At 47.6% G+C, this 15,900-nt stretch overlaps 1 protein-coding gene across 4 annotated transcripts in view; it reads right to left on the bottom strand.

Annotated features, from left to right (window-relative positions):
• Window positions 1–15,900, bottom strand: part of LOC119394278 (homeobox protein Hox-B4) — a 323,844-nt gene that overhangs the window by 278,569 nt on the left and 29,375 nt on the right. For 3 of the 4 annotated variants that reach the window (XM_049415732.1, XM_049415730.1, XM_037661561.2), the window contains exon 1: window positions 5,289–6,017. The exons of the other annotated variant lie outside the window; for it this stretch is intronic. The gene's annotated coding sequence lies outside the window, so the exon portion shown is untranslated. Of the gene's footprint in view, window positions 1–5,288; window positions 6,018–15,900 lie in introns of those variants that run through there. 4 annotated transcript variants of the gene reach the window in all.

The raw sequence follows: 15,900 nt of genomic DNA, 5'->3' as shown, positions 1-15,900 counted from the left end.
ACGCGAGGTACGTGAGTGACTCCGCACCTCCGATGTATACACAGTGCAAGAACCTGCTAAGAGGACATCAAGCATGCATTAGGGCTATTGTTAGCCGTAATGTGATGAAGTTAAGCTCTCGCTTTAGCTTTTTATCCAAAAACGGACTGCACCACCTGAGACTTCACTTCAGTAATGATGTTGCTTGGTGTGGACATTGTCTTATTCTTCGCAGCCATCACTTCTGCAACATTAGTATTCAGCCAAAGAAGGCTTGATCCGCATTTACCTTCCCGAAAGTTCACTACCTATCTATATATATATCGCGACTTGACTCCCAAAATGCATTGCGATCGAGACATCAAATCTCGGAGTGTCGTGGTTACACGCCCGTTGAGGCACGTACAGTCGGCGCCAAAAGTTCAGAGACCACGCGACTCGATCTTCAAAAGCTGAATATTTCCGCTACATCAGTAGCCAGCCTTGAATTTACATTTGCGGCCTGTTCTATAGACGCGCTAAGAACATGTACCCTGCAGTTCCACCGAATACAAGCAGAAGTTGCTGAAAAATTCAAAGGTTTTTCTCAGACCTATAGTGGTCTCTAAACTTATGACGACGACTGCACATGCACGGGACGATCACAGGAATCTATTAGTGACTGCAGCACGACAACATTCCTAAACACGCACACATAGCTCTGCAAACAACTCTTTGCAAAAAACTCTGCATGGATCGCCCAGCACGTCGTTTAGCGAAGCAATAAAAGAGATAAACGAACAAAAACAGAACCAGGGCAAGGAAGGCCCTTTGCACAACAACAAGGCTCGCACGGCAGAGAAGGTATAAGCGCGACACTCGCGTTCGTTGCTGAGTTGCGGCCGAACGAGCCGTAAACGAGCGCGTGTCCCGCAAGCGCGTTCTCAAAGATGCCGATAGCCATCGCTGAGACGGAGCCAGACGGTCAGTTCCAAACGGGCCGACCCTTTCCTGTGTCGCGCAAGCATGTTCGCGAGGCACGGCACAGCGCTAACCTGTACGAAGAAACCACAGGCAGGCAAGCGGCCAGGAAAGGAAGCCAACGAAACAGAACACAGAGAAAAAAAAACAGACAAAAGAAAAAACAAGGCACTGCTGCTAAACGGAACTGGACTCTAAGAAATGCAGCAGATAGAAATAGCAGAATTCGTGAAAGGTTAGAGGCGCAAAGTAACCATGGAAGAATTAACAAGGAGACGGCATGGAGATGTCACTTCGCATACTATGTGAGATATATATTCGCGGTATAGCGGGACAATTAACGCACAAGTAGTTCACCAATGTGAAGTGTAGCCAAAAGAGAGAGTGAAAAAGTGTGCATGCGTACGTGTGTGTGTGTGTGTGCGTAACACATAGGGTGAGATTTTGCTACATACCAACCAACACAAGTGTATACCATGCAGCTACTGTACAATATATGTACGCAGGACAGCTAGCTTAGCGGACCCTTCATTTCATCGCTATTACTTTTCAATTAGTCAAAAGGAGGGAATAGATACCTAATTAGCGTATATGTCATACTGCTACTACTTCTGTTCATTATGCTGTAGAGGTCAGGCCCTCCAGCCTCGTCGCATGGCTGGAGGGCTTGACTACACGTACTTGTACAGTACAAGCAGCTTTAAGAAGACGCATGCAGGTTAACAAGATCTCTTGTTTGATTAACACCATATTGTTTCTTAAGTCGACAGATAGTTTTAGATTAGGGAACGCTATAGAGGCTTGCGTCCAACTGGCGTATATAAGCTGCATGGGTGCAGGCAAAAGCGAAGTTGACGTTGGATTCTTGGGTACGCAAGCCATTTGCGTCTCTTAATCTGAAATTCCCCATAATGTGGATGGTGGTGCGCACACTTAAACACGTTATCGTTTTCTTTTGCTTTTTAAACTAAAAAGTATATAAGAAGAACTTCCTGAACTTGCCAACGCATTGCATAGTTATTATTATTATTAGATATGCATACATAAACACACAAGGATACATAGGAAAGAGGGAGAGAGCGGGCCGACTACTGCCAGCTAAAGGGGCACAACGCCTGCCTACTCTTTCGGGAGGAGGGAAGGGATAGGGGAAAGGGAGATAGGAGGAAAGCTGGAGTTCGGTTTGAAGAAAAGAAGACATCCGTCAATCCCGCCTGCTTTGTACGCCGTGATTGCCATAATTAATCATTATGCATGCTGTCTTATGATCTGAATATGCGTAAACTGACCGGAAGTTTTTTTTTTTCAAGAAAATACAAATGCGTTCTTCCTTTCTTACGAAGCACGCGCGTAAAGCCACGCCGCATAGACCATCAAAATTAACCGTAAAACAGGTGTTAACACCGATCAAAGGAAGCTGCGAAAAAGATGCGTTTATGGCCTATCAAATAACTGTCTCTCTCTCTCTGTATTCGTATACGGGTCCACAAGGAGTGCCTTAATGGCCAGTCATAAACAGCTCTTTCACTGGCTACGAGTCGTTTGATGCATACTCATGCAGTCAAGCATTCGGGTCGCTACATACTGTTTCATTGAGCGGTGTAGAAATATATGCACGATGGCCATTGCTGCGCACAAAGCATTTTCGATATACGCATTCCTCAAAGAATGCCCGTCCCGTCGAAAGACTCCCGTTATGAAATGCACGCAAGTAAGTTGACTTTTGGCGAAACAAATAACCTTCCACATCAGCCAGAAAGGACGCGAAGAGTACATTCAGCTTATCGTCGTTTCATCGACAACGTCTCTGCAGCGCCTTAATTTACCGCATACATTTGAGGACGCCAAACAGTAACATACATAGCTGAAGACACTGGAAGAAGCATTTAAAAGTGAAACTCGATATTGGAATAATGCAGGTTGTCGAGAGATAGCGGACAGATGCTGCGGGCTCTTTTTGGTCTCAACAATGCTGGCGATCCTTAGTAGACGCCTTGCACATCAAACCAAGCCTTGCACATCAAAGCAAGCCTACGCGCCGCATATACTGTGCAGCCCCAAACCGTTAGCGAGACTTGGACAACCTCGCTTGAGATATATAATCGACTGGTTTCGAACGTCAAAAGCTGGCATTAATGCGACATGCGTAAAATACAGAACTCATTCATAAAGACTGCGAGCCCTTAATAACTCTTTTTCTCTCACTCACGCTATCATTCATTATTGGCTGGCTAAATAATCGTTCCTGAACTGTTGGATTCGGGCAATTGCGTGTTTCATGCACACGCCGTAATTGTCTCCAAAGAATCATGAGAAGGTATATACATACATCATGTTTATAGCTGCGCGGTGACCTTGAAAGCGTGCAATGTGCAGGCACGGCACACAAACCCAATGCATTCCTACAAACACACCAGCGAGATTATTGCGGCGAGACAATATGGGAGAGTAACAAACGAGATCACGATTATAACCGAGCTCCCGTCGTTTGAGTGTAGGGACAAAAAAAGTGAATGATGACAGGAAACGGCAGAGCTCACCGGGATATGTGCAGCCTATATATATGCGGGGGTCTGAACTATCGCGAGGAGGAAATTAATTCAACATCAGTACAGTGCGCAGAAAGACCAGATGTGTCTGCTTTGTCTGTTCGTGTTTTGCGCGCCGTCGATGCCAATAAACTCCGCTCGGCTTTCTTTTTTGACGTTCGGTTCACATTTTTACGTATATACGGGCGCTCTTTTTCTCGTAAACAGGGCCATTAAACCAGCGACGCTCGAACACGATGCGGAGGTCATTGAAGCTGGGCCGAGGCTCTTTGTCGAGACCTCCGGTGTAGCTCTAAATACCAGCACTGCATGCGTGGCTCACAAGGCAACGCTCTTCTGTTTATGCCGACACGCACACAGGATACAAGTGCAGTGCTTACGACTTCAATACTGTGCGACACTGTTACAGTCAGGCAGGCCTCGCTTAGATATAATGCACTGATTCACTCACATACTCTCTATTTTTACGAAATCATTAATCTCGCATTAGGTATACAATGCGTCGCGTGAATGATTAAATAAACATGAGAAAGGTGGACGAAAGTCCAATTCCTGCAGATACTACAAAATGTAGAAAGTTTGTTTTATAACAAACCATGGATGTGGGTATATTTTATGTACATTGCAGGGACGTACACACTCAACAGGAATGGCTGGTCAAAGCTTTCATTTTTTGTAACGGCTCATTGCGGCAGGTAGCTCGCTTTGGTTCCTATAGATGACGTCCATTCACAAAATATCATCTCACTTGTGAATACGAGTAGTTTGCTTAAAAACTATGTTAGTTTGTTGGGAGTCGTATGTTAGTTTGTTGGGAGTCGCTGGAAATGCACGGTCAAGGGTAATTACGCAACAAATCAGTTTACACTTTGGATTTGTGATGTCAGCGCCAATCGAAGGTAAAATGTATAACAACTCCAATATATCAACCGGATCGCCCCTCCGGGGTCGCGCAGCAAGCATTGAATTCTGCTCCAACAGGAGAAAGCAGCCAAGCGTCAAATTTCTACGAGCAGCATACACAACTCGTCAGCTGACTGCGACGTGGACTAATTCGCAACTCACCTCCAAACGTCGCTGCACTGAGCGGATACTCGACCACGGAGGTATTTCATACCATCTGTGGGGCACAGATACGACCAAAGCTCTTGCAGAAATTATACTGCATGCTCTCAACTTAGACGAAACGAATGAATGAATCGAGTAAGCAAAACGTAAAATGCCCGACGCCAGTTCAGGAATGACGTTCCCAATTAGAGGTGTCCGAAATGATCATATCATGTACGAAAGAAGAAAACAAGAAAAACCGTATGAAGGAAATGACAAGATAGAACGGGCCGAGCGGCAAGCAGCGTCACGACGCCCGTTGACACCGTGCCTTTCTGTTCAACGGCGCGGGCCGAACCGGTGTCCTTCCCGCCTCGCGAGAGCAGCGAATAAAGTAGGAAGCGTCCGTTTTATGGGCGCGTATAAATTACAGCAGCTCAAGCCGTATAATGACGCCGACAGCGTGTATTTATCCGGCCATCTTTAAAACCGCGCCGACGGTTCCCGAAGGGCCGAGCACCCGACCGCTCCGCGAGTGAGAGAGCGCGCGGCCGTAAAGGACCCTAAAACGCGCGGCTACCGCTCTCGTAAATATCGGCCCGGCGACCGGACAGAAACGGCCGAGCCGTTCGGCCTCGGCTCCGGACATCGCGCACGCCACCGTACGGACTCGCGATCGCCGCATGCACTGCCGCGCACGGCACATGTATACGCACAGGCCATGCATGTAGTGAGATGGTGAAATATACTCACGAGTGTGCGCGACGATGCGGCTGAGCTGGGACGGTTACGGTTGGCAGCGGCTTTCTTGGAAGTTTCGCGCGGCTGTGTCCAAACAAGTAGCGCAGAAGACGGTTTCAAGTCGATCTGGTTCTCAGGTTTTTTTCGCTACGGCTCCAAGAGGAAGAGGAACTCGACAGCGCCCGACGGGGTGTCACCACTAAAAATGTCGATCCCGTCCTTGAAGAACTCCGAGTGCCGATGAGGGGTGTGTGTGGCGCCCGTAGCAACTTATGGGCAGATGATGAGATGTTACACGGTCTTCCCACCACCACGGGAGACGAAGGTTGTCGTCGATGTAGCCACCAAGTAAAAATAAAAATAAAGCGAAGGTTCTCTCTCTCGCTCACTTGCTGTTTCTCTCGGAAAAACAACACACACACACGCGGCACGCCGTGTCCTCGCGCTGTGCACGCATCAGCCCATGGCTGGCAGGGGCGCACTCGACGACGACGTTGCTGCCCAAGTGTCCAGCGACGACGCGGTTCGACGGCGTCGCGACACGCCGCTGCGACGTCGTTGCAGCTCCATGGCTCACGCGCACACACGGGTAACCCAGCGCGCACGCACGTGCACTTCGGGGCGGTTGCCGGACTGCGGCCGGCACGGCGCGCGACTACGGCAGGACGACGTGGCGGCGAACCGCGGCATCCCGGCGCGCTCCCCAATGATCACTGTTTGAGCGCGACTCCCTCTTTTCTGCTGCCGGGCTCCGCTTTCGTTTTCTAGGCGGCACAGCCAGCCCCTCGCCTGCCTGCCTGCCTGCCTGGCTCGACGACGCTGCCGCCACCACCGCCGCCGCCTCGGGCGTGCTTTCACTCTTGCCCTCTTATCTTAGGCTTGAGCTACGACTCTTCTCCTCCCCACATATACCCTCCACCTCTAAACCAGGCGCAGCGTTGTTCGATCGGACGCGGTCTTTCTTTTATTTCCCTTTCTCTCTCTCTCGCCCAACACAGCGACGAAGTGGCGTATTCCTCCTCTTCCTCAATTTTTCGTTCCCTCCCCCTCAACTTCATCGTGGACTGCCGTGGCGGCGGGGGAGCTGCCGTGGCGGCGGGAGTCGCGAAGAGTGTGGCGAGCACAATGCCCGTACCGCCATCTGGAGACCGAGCCAAAAGCTCGTCGCGTCGTCGCGGTGTTGTCCGTGCCGCCCGGAAGTTCGGTCGGTAGTTCGGGAAGTCGAAAAAAAAAAAAAAAAGAATCGTCGCTTCAAAACACGCTAGCACCGTGATATTGCGTGGTGCAGTGATACGACTGCTCGATGCTACTCGTTCCTGTATGCTCTCATCTATCTCGTCGAAGAAGAAACACCGCTGCTTCCCCCTTTCTTCCTCAGTCGTAGACGAAGGCGAGCGAAGCGAGGGCCTCGTCATAAAAAAACACTGGGAGGCCCGCCGAAAGCGCTGCTTACGGCATGTCAGAAGTTACCACGCGCGTAAATGGACCGCGCCATTCGCTATTTACTACTGGCGCGCAAACGACCCGAAGTAGTATTTGTACACGCTCCGCGCTCTAACTCTCTCCCATTCATTGCCTCTCTCTCTCTCTCTCTCCTCCAGCCTTGTAAAATATGGCCTGTAAAGCGTTTATAGAGTAATGACTGGGAACGATAAAAACGCGCTTCATTCAGACTTCTCGCGAGGTTGGATTTGAGAGTGCGCGACGTTCAATAAGCGGCCTCCTCTTGAATGCGGGCCAACAGCGCTCGTCATTTTAACCGCAACAGCGATACGCGCCGGTGAAGACACGCACGACACGCATAGTGTGCGGCCCTCGCGTAACATCGGTACATCGTCACTAACGCGCTTAACCCAATGACACACCTTGGACAAGTAGGTCGTTGTGATATGACGGCATATGTTAACACTGTCCCTTTGTTGCGGACAAACCGAAGTAAAGTGATCCATTTGATGTACCAGAGTGTTACCCTGTTCACAATGTGTGGTCACTTGTGCTCTATACTCGTATACAAGCCAGTGCAGCTTTTAGTGCAGGTTTTTTTTTATATATACGTACTTTCGATCACGTGCTCCTTGCTTAGGTTTCTTCGTTTGGCTCCTTTCCACGTCCTCTCTTTTTTTTTCTTTTTTGCATTTTTATGTCACCTCCATGTCATGCAGGTGTTCGTATGCCTGCAGAGCAACTTTATATTCCCATTGCGGTGGATACAGCCAGCGCATGCAATCGAATCGGGTTACAAAAAAAAAAAAAAAAAGACATCGGTTGTGCAATGCGTACCAGACCAGCAGGTATGTAGTCGCAGTCCACGTGATATTTCCTTATGCACGAATATTTAAAAAAAGCAAGGACCCGAAGAACAAAGTGCTTTCGAAAGAAGAAAGAAAGCCCTCCAGCGAAACACCGTGCCTCATTTAACCTGTCACATATCGCAACTCCGCCCAATTGAGATGCGTCTCGCGCGCAACCACACGAGAGCCAACCAACGGCTGCCAAGGTCTCGCCTTGGCAACGCGCTCTTCATAGCGGAAGTGGCACAGTGATGACAGCTGGGGGAAAAAATACGCGCTGCTAAAGTGGCCATTAACGAGGCGCCGCTATCGTGAAGCAAGAAACAGTGGGAGGTGTTGCGTTATAACGCAAGCCGGTCGCGTACTCAGTGCGCTATACGCTAAGTGTAAACACCTTGGTCTACGCGCCATAGCGTTCCGCCGCAACTTGCGCCCATGCCGCGGATTCTGTCGCGTTCATTATACTCGGCGTGAGACGGGTTTCTTTATATACGTGAGTCCAATGAAAATACGTTTCCTTTTACGGGCTCTCCTAGCTGTGTACTAAGCCAAAGGGAAACTCGTTCGGGACCGAGGCGTGTATTTATTTAGCCTTGTGTGGCATGAACCCCGAAGCGTCACACCGCCCGTGAACTCTACCCTGGTGAACGATGTATTTCGCACAGCCGTAAACTCTTAATCGTGCATACATCCTGCCGAAAGTGTATACTGGCCATAGACAGGACGCGAGAACTCTTGGTATAGTTTCCTGGTTATAGTCGACACTTTAAGCGGGAACTAATTAAGTGCACACTCAAGTAACTGATATATGAATTAAAGCTCATTTAGTTCCACAATTACGGACGGGCGTTGTGGAATGATGGTTTCGTAGAAACCGCCACATAAGGACCGTCGTTGCGAGCGGGGGTCTGGGTGTATGATGTGTCGACGCCACCCTGAAGGAATTGGAGACCTTCACCTTGGAGGCCAACACAAGACATTTTTTAGAACACGTGGGCTATCTTTGCACTGAAGAGGGTAAAACAAACATGATGAAGTAGTTTTCCGGAGCATAGTCCGGAGGCTTCTTCCCGGCCCCGTCTGGCCTCAATGTCCATGGCCTTCTCCGCCATTGGTGTATGCTAATTGATGGAAGGAGGGGATAGCAGCCGTCACGAGGTGCGATACTCGAATCGGCACTGCATGGGTGATCTCGCGTTGTATCCGCGACGAGTTCAAAGAGGCTTCTGCACAACCAGGTTAAAAAGAAAAAACAGCTAACACATTACAGGCATCGTCTTGTCTCCAAAGGACATGTTTCTCCGGGTCATCCTGAAGGCTTAAAGGCCTCGTTGACTCCTTGGGTTGGTTCCCAAGGAGTTCACAATAGTCGTTCAAAAAGACAAAAGACAAAGACATCGTCCAGGAAATCCAGGAGAATGGCCACTTCTTTATATGGAAGCATCTTAGAGACAGAGATGTCGCCGAGAGCCAGGGGCTTCCGGCCACCTAGGGGTGACCAGCAACGCACCATCTCCCAACATTCTGCCGAAGAATAAAGCCTTCCATAATCATCATCATCCTTCTGGGAACGGGCCACGAGCTGTGGTCTTTACCTTTCCCCGTGGCTGTCTTGGCAGATGGCTCGGCAACCTTGCCGCTCGTCAACCTTGCGGAGCCACGGCCACCAGCAACCGTGGTCTCCCATGTCAAGAGATTTCTTTATATAATATAAAAATATGGCAAGTATAGGCTACGCTAGTGCGGCTATAACAACATGATGACATCTATATTGAAAAAAAAACACTAAAAAAACACGAAAAAAATAGGAAAAGAAAAAAACAATCAGAAGCGCTGTGTACACATACGATCTCTGGCATGTAAAGGATACCTCTAAGGGGAGAAATTAGCATCAAGCGGATGCAATTTCCTCCACCGTGGCATTCGTTCGTCACGGTTTCATTCGGTCGACACACGATCACAACAGCACTCACGTGAAGCTACGTGCGACTCTTCAAGGTCTATAGATGCGCACTGATGGCAGACTATACTTGAGAAGGCGTGTTGGCAATGTACTCACAGTGCCAACTACCGGCTGAAATCTGTAAGCGCCGGTGTAATATATATGTCGTGCAGATATGAACCCACTGGGTTGCCTTTGCTGGCTCTTTTGACAGTCTTGTCAATAAATAACGTGGCAGAGCCACCAGCGGTTCAGTGTGGGCTTTTAAAGAAGAAGCGAGTTTGTCCAGTAATGTGTTCACTTCATGTTGATGATAAAACGTCGGTCGAATAAGCTTGAATTTCCATCGATAACGTACGCAAGTTTCGGTCGATTGCTCTATAACAGCGCCTTATGGCGTTATAGTACAGTGAAAAATGGCAGAAAGAGTAGCAAGTGATGATGAGCCACCAATAAAAGTAATCTTCTAAAGGGGAAAAAAACAGTACTCGCACGTCTCTCAGGAATGAGTCGTGCCTAATCCGTAGCTCAGGGTTTTGGTTTATTGCAAGAACCTTAAACCTTGCAAAAACCTGTAAAGCCATCATACGCTACTCACGTATTGCCAAGGATGCAAGCTACACCGAACGGGGCCATCGCGGTGTCAAGAAATCGAGTTTTGCTAATAAGTGGTGTGGGGCCAGACAACACAGGAATGCAGTCTCTAATTAAATGAAGATCCGGTAGAGGATTGAGTAAGAAATAAAATGCTGCTACCAGTACATAACGCATTGCTTTATGTCTCTCCATAGGGGAAAAAAGTAAGTAATAATATAACATAAAAGCAAATTGCTGAAATAATACAGTGGAGGCATTTCTAGCCAATATTAACGTGCAGCTTTTGTGTGTGTATGCTCAAAAGAAAAGCTGTGCGGGGAGCAAATCACTCTTTCAACGCGTTTTATTTTTATTTTTCGCATTGTCCACTGCAATAAAAAGCTCCGCCACTAATAACCAGCCCCTTTCTTCGCAGCATTCCGCAAAACGCCGAAGGAATTCGCGTCTTCTACGAGGCGCCCGACCCAGTCGTTCGCGATGCTGGAGAAGGCGGCGCTGTCGCCATCTGGTGGATGATAGAGGAACTACACGCGCACGGAAGGTGACTTCTCTTCTTGTTCTCTCCTTTGCTCTTCCTCTCGATGTCCTCAAAGCGCCCGGCCATTTTTCTTTTTTTTTTCTTTTTTGTTTCGTTCTCTCTCTTTCTCTCTTTCGGTCTCTGCTTGCGCCAACTGTCGTTACGTTATCTTAATCCGTTGTCGTAACGAAAGATAGCACCCGTGAATACAAACGCACTCTAGTGCTTGGACGTGTCAAACGATCGCAGGCGGTTTAAATGTGCAACACGAAATATAATGAACGACCCCAGATTGTGAAGTATGTGACGGCTACTAATGAAGCTTTGTTTGATTGATCACTGCTACTAGCGATGCTGTCGATGTTGTAAGAATTGTATTTGTTGCATGTTGCATTTTATTCCAAGGCTCGTAATTGTTGTATGTTGTATTTCAATGTCCAGTGATTGTATTCTGATGTCACGTTCAAACTTGTTTACCGCCACAAAAGACGGGACAAAGAAAACAGCTGGACAAAGCGCTGGTGGCGACATGGATAGGATTTGAACATGAATGCTTGTCAACTAGCCCGGTTATACATCTTGCCGTATTAGGATGTGTTTTCAAGATGTTGATTAGGATGCTAATCGCTTGTTGTGTTGGAAATCAGTTACGTATTTCAAAACGATACACTACTATCGATACTTAACGTTTCCTTTTAACATGAAAACTGCCACAACTGCGGCTCCAGTGAAGCAAATGTCATTACTCAGGAAGGTCACACGTTTCTTGCCTTGCCTTGAAAGCAAAATTCTGCCATCGCCCAAATTATAAAGATAATTTGATAGGTGTTTATATGCCACTTTTCCCCTGCCATCAGCAGCATCTAAATTTCAGGAGGCAACAACAGTGCGGGAAATATACGCTGTTGGTGCTGCATATTGCGTAGTCACTTGATGTGTTCATGTGGAGGCGAAAATGCTTGAGGCCCGTGTACTTAGATTTAGGCTCAGGTTTAAAAATCCCAGGTGGTCGAAATTTCCGGAACCCTCCACTGCGGCGTCTCTTATAATCATAGCGTGGTTCTGGGACGTGAAACCCCAACAATTATTATATTATTGATGTGTTCATGCCCAAAAGAAGAAGGAAAAAGCTAGCTTTATCTAGTCGTCAAGGCAATGACACCGCACATACTACATGTATGATATGCCGAAGAATATGTTAATAATATCCAGGGTTTTACGTGCCAAAACGGCGATATGGCTATGAGACACACCGTAGTGCAGGGCTTTCGAAATTTCGTCCATCTGGCGTATTTTAACGTGCACTGGCATCGCACAGTACTCGGGGTTCCAGCATTTCGCTTACATCGAACTGCGACAGCCGTGGCCGGCATCGAACCCGCGGTTTCCGGCTCAGCAGCCGAGGCGTCGAAGGAAAGGTGACGCTGAGTAAAATAAACTGCCGATCCTCCGAATTAATTGTCGCTGATCTCCATGCAATAATGGGAAAACTACTGAGTCGTTACCTAAACAATGACAATATAATTAAACTCGAAACATTAACGCTATGTTTTGATATATATATCAAAAATATAAAAATACAAAAATATAAAAAATAGAAAGTTCTCCCTCTACTCTTTGCAATGATCACTTACCCTTTTCCATCAAATGAATTCAAAGCGCATTTTAAAGGAAGAAACACACACACACACACACATACACTGCACTAACCAAAAACAAAAATATAATAAACTATAGGAATGCTCGGCTCATGTAGCTTATTAGTGCTGGTATTGCCTCAAGGTCGTCTTCTTGCATTCCTGCATAGTTGTGCCCACCTGCTATGCTCTCGACGCCACAGTCAGATGCGTTTCTTTTCTTTTTTTTTTTTTCGGTGTCGAGGCATTCGTGATTTGAAAATTTGAACATGGAAGCAGATATAACGAGATTAACAAGTTTACATATGCGCTGTATAGAACATATATCTGCATAAAGAAGTTATTTGTTAGACCGTTAAAGCGCTTATATGACTGAAGGTCTGTTTATCGCCTATATTAATGCAGCACACAATACCGCATTCGTCCATACACATTCGCTTGGTGCGTAACTTCTTTATTTACTTTTTGTTTAAATTTTCGTTCAGCTCATTATCGAATCGTTCGAAACTTCCAGTGGCGATCAAAGACAAATCCTGCAGATACTCCCGACGAGTTTTATGGTTGATCCAATAAAATGGTCATGCCACACTTTAAAGCATCCTTAAAAGATGTATACGACCACTAGCCAAGAAGTTTAGTCAATAACATTGATGACTAAAAGATTGCAATAAGATATAGGAACGAAGCGATAAAAAAGCCTGCTCCCATTCAAAAGTGCACGTTTTTGCTAGATATCTTTTTCAACCAATATGGTCATGTTAAAGTCTTAACCCACGCTTGATGAAGCAACTACTAAGCCATTTTATTATCAAAAGGATAGTCAAAACAGCGCATACTATTTGCGGCTATATGTAATAACCTTTTCTCGCTGAGCAAACACAGACACTAAAGAATATATCAAACCTTCTGTGCACGACTGTGAACTTAATATGAGGCCGATCTATATCCGCCCCTCCCCCTCCCCTCGAAAATATTCAATTACACAGGTATCGATATTACTGAAAATATGATGCGCAACTGTAAATATAGCTTAGATTACTTCATCATTCAGATGCCTTGCCGGGGTTCATTCACCGTGGCCTGTTTGTTCGTTTTTTTTATTCTTATCGTGGTCAGTGTCATGTGCTGCTCTTTTTCGTTAGCTGGAAGTTTTATCAAAATGTCTACCCAGAAAATGGCCTGGCAGGGGCAATTCACATGCACTGGATAAGTGTACAACCCCACTACGACGCCCTATGCTAGAAAATACGCGTACACACCAGGCAATGTCCTTATCCATATCTGCGCTAAATAAGAGAAAGACAATAAGGGCAATAAAAAGCCACGGGTCTTACTGCGTCCGGTCTTGCGTATTACGTGGTTTCTTTATACGGGATCCCTATAACGCACGCTCGACGTTTGGCTGTTCGCGTGACGTTATATCTTACACCACAACGCAAGTGGTTCGTATATTTACATCAACGAGTAAATTGGCACGCATAACATGTCCCTATGCTAGCACTGTGTAAGCACCGCGTTCCCTAGCTGCGGGCACTGCTGCATCCACGTTAGCTCTAATTCTTCTACTTCAGTTGAACTACAAGCCACTCAGTATGTGCAAACATTTTTACGCCGAACACTATACCCCCATTGCACAGGTTCCTTCAGCGATGCTGTACGCAGATTGCGTGCTTTTCTGCGTCTGCTCCGCCACGCAGCACGCGAGCGCAAGGAGCAGCCCAACGCTGGCGCAACCTCCGCGAGCTCTTCGGGTACTCCGTCGTGTTTTCCTACTAGTAAGGCCAGACAGAACAAATCACGTTACACTGCATCATTTCCGCGGCATGCCACCTGCCAGCATCGTGTGATATCCGTGCTTTAGTAGCGTGTAATGAGCATGAGAAAGGAATATTCCACGCTAGCACATCGCGGAAAAGGATAGCACGTGCACACAACCAAATGTTGTGGCATAACTCGAGCGTATGATTCGTCGACCAATGCGTCTTACGTCATGTAACCTTTTGCCTGAAAGGCAACTGTTTTGTCCAGAATAGACGCTTTTGACCAAAAAAGAAAGAAAAAGGAAAACAACGAGCTTTCCACAGCAAAGGTACACGTACGTCATGGGTTATTAATGCCTCATTATCGTTCACTTGGGCTGCCTCCAACGTAACCATGATGAGCGTGTAATAAAATGCCCGCTGTGCTGAAAGGAACTAAACTTCCTGCGTTATTAAAATTCTATCGATCTAAACAAAACTTACCAGTTGATTCCCCTAGGCTCCCGTGAGAGGCGAGTACGGTCGGTCGAGTGCCTTGTAGAAGCGCAGGATCACTCGGCAGGCGCGGCAGCGACAGACTCCCCCGTTGACACCGTACACAAGTTCCACCGTGTTCCAGTGGCATTCGACTACGTGCGCGCTGTCCACCGGCTCCACAGTGTCACTGCTTCTGAGGTCACAGTTCGTCGAGGTGAGGCCTTTCACTGGCGGCTGCGTTGGGCGGCGCTTTCGGTGGAAGAGGAAACGTCTCATGGGTGCATCACCTCACGAGCGACAAAGGTTCTCGACAGGTATTGGTCGGGGGGCCCCGCGACACCCAAGGCAAGTAACAAAGAAGTAGGTGGGGATCTGTCGGCCCCACGCTGGTGCTTGTTTGTATACATTGTCCATACATATGTGCAACAGGTACGATCAACGTGGACATGGACAAGAGGTAGCAGTAAAGAAATACGATAAGAAAAAAAAATAAGGTGTTCCGAAGGGCCGTGGCGCACCAAGCCACCTTGTTAGTGGAGGAACAAATAAATAAATAAGTAAATAAGACAGCGCCATACGGCAGGCGCGGAAACGGCGATGCCCGCTGACATTCGAGCATATTCACCGCGACATAACTACAGACTCCTCCCCGACCCTTTCAAACTTTCAAAGAAAAATATGAAAAAGAAAAGCCTGCGCGTAGGCTAACAGGCTGACTTTAGTTTCTTGTATAAGGGCACGCTGCACGGCTACGTCCTTAAACGAATAGTGAAACTAGGCCCGCTCCCAATCAGCGTCGGGAAGTTGTAAAAAGAAGCCGCCCTCTAAAGTTCAAAGGCACCAGAAATCGCCTCTAATGGCCGCCGCCGTCACTTCCAAGCTTCACTCCAGCGCCGGGTGTTTCGTGTTCGCCGCAGGGTGGGTACGCGAAGTCTTGCCGGGACCGCGGCGCCGCGTTTGTTTGTATTTTTGTTTATATGGGATCCCTATAACGTTCGCTCGACGCTTGACTTGCCGAAACGCCTGCGCGTTTCGGCGCACCACAGCAGAAACAAAGCACTTCAAAAAAAAAAAAACAAAAAAAAACGAGCATGCGTCTAGCCGTGAAGGACGTCCCGTTCCGCCGTTCTTTTTCGCCGCCGTCTCAGCGCAGGGTCCCTAAGGCCATCGAAACAAGGCCTGTACTTTATAACTACGGGCATGTTCGGAGCCGAGTTCGCGCGGTCCCTTTCATCTCCTTCGACTCCCCGCTTGAGCCGTATACTGCAGAATTAGAGACAGAGGAGGAAAGAAAGGACCAAGAATACACGAAAGACATACGCGGCATGGCGCTGCGGCTCAAATTGCTTATATTCGGAGTGGTTCTATGGTTGTAACGATGCCTGCGGCCGCCACACTGTGTG

The sequence above is a fragment of the Rhipicephalus sanguineus genome, chromosome 5 (genome assembly GCF_013339695.2).
Source record: "Rhipicephalus sanguineus isolate Rsan-2018 chromosome 5, BIME_Rsan_1.4, whole genome shotgun sequence".
In the NCBI taxonomy this organism is placed as follows: Eukaryota; Metazoa; Arthropoda; class Arachnida; order Ixodida; family Ixodidae; genus Rhipicephalus; species Rhipicephalus sanguineus.
This window is presented reverse-complemented; position numbering and strand designations above follow the sequence as displayed.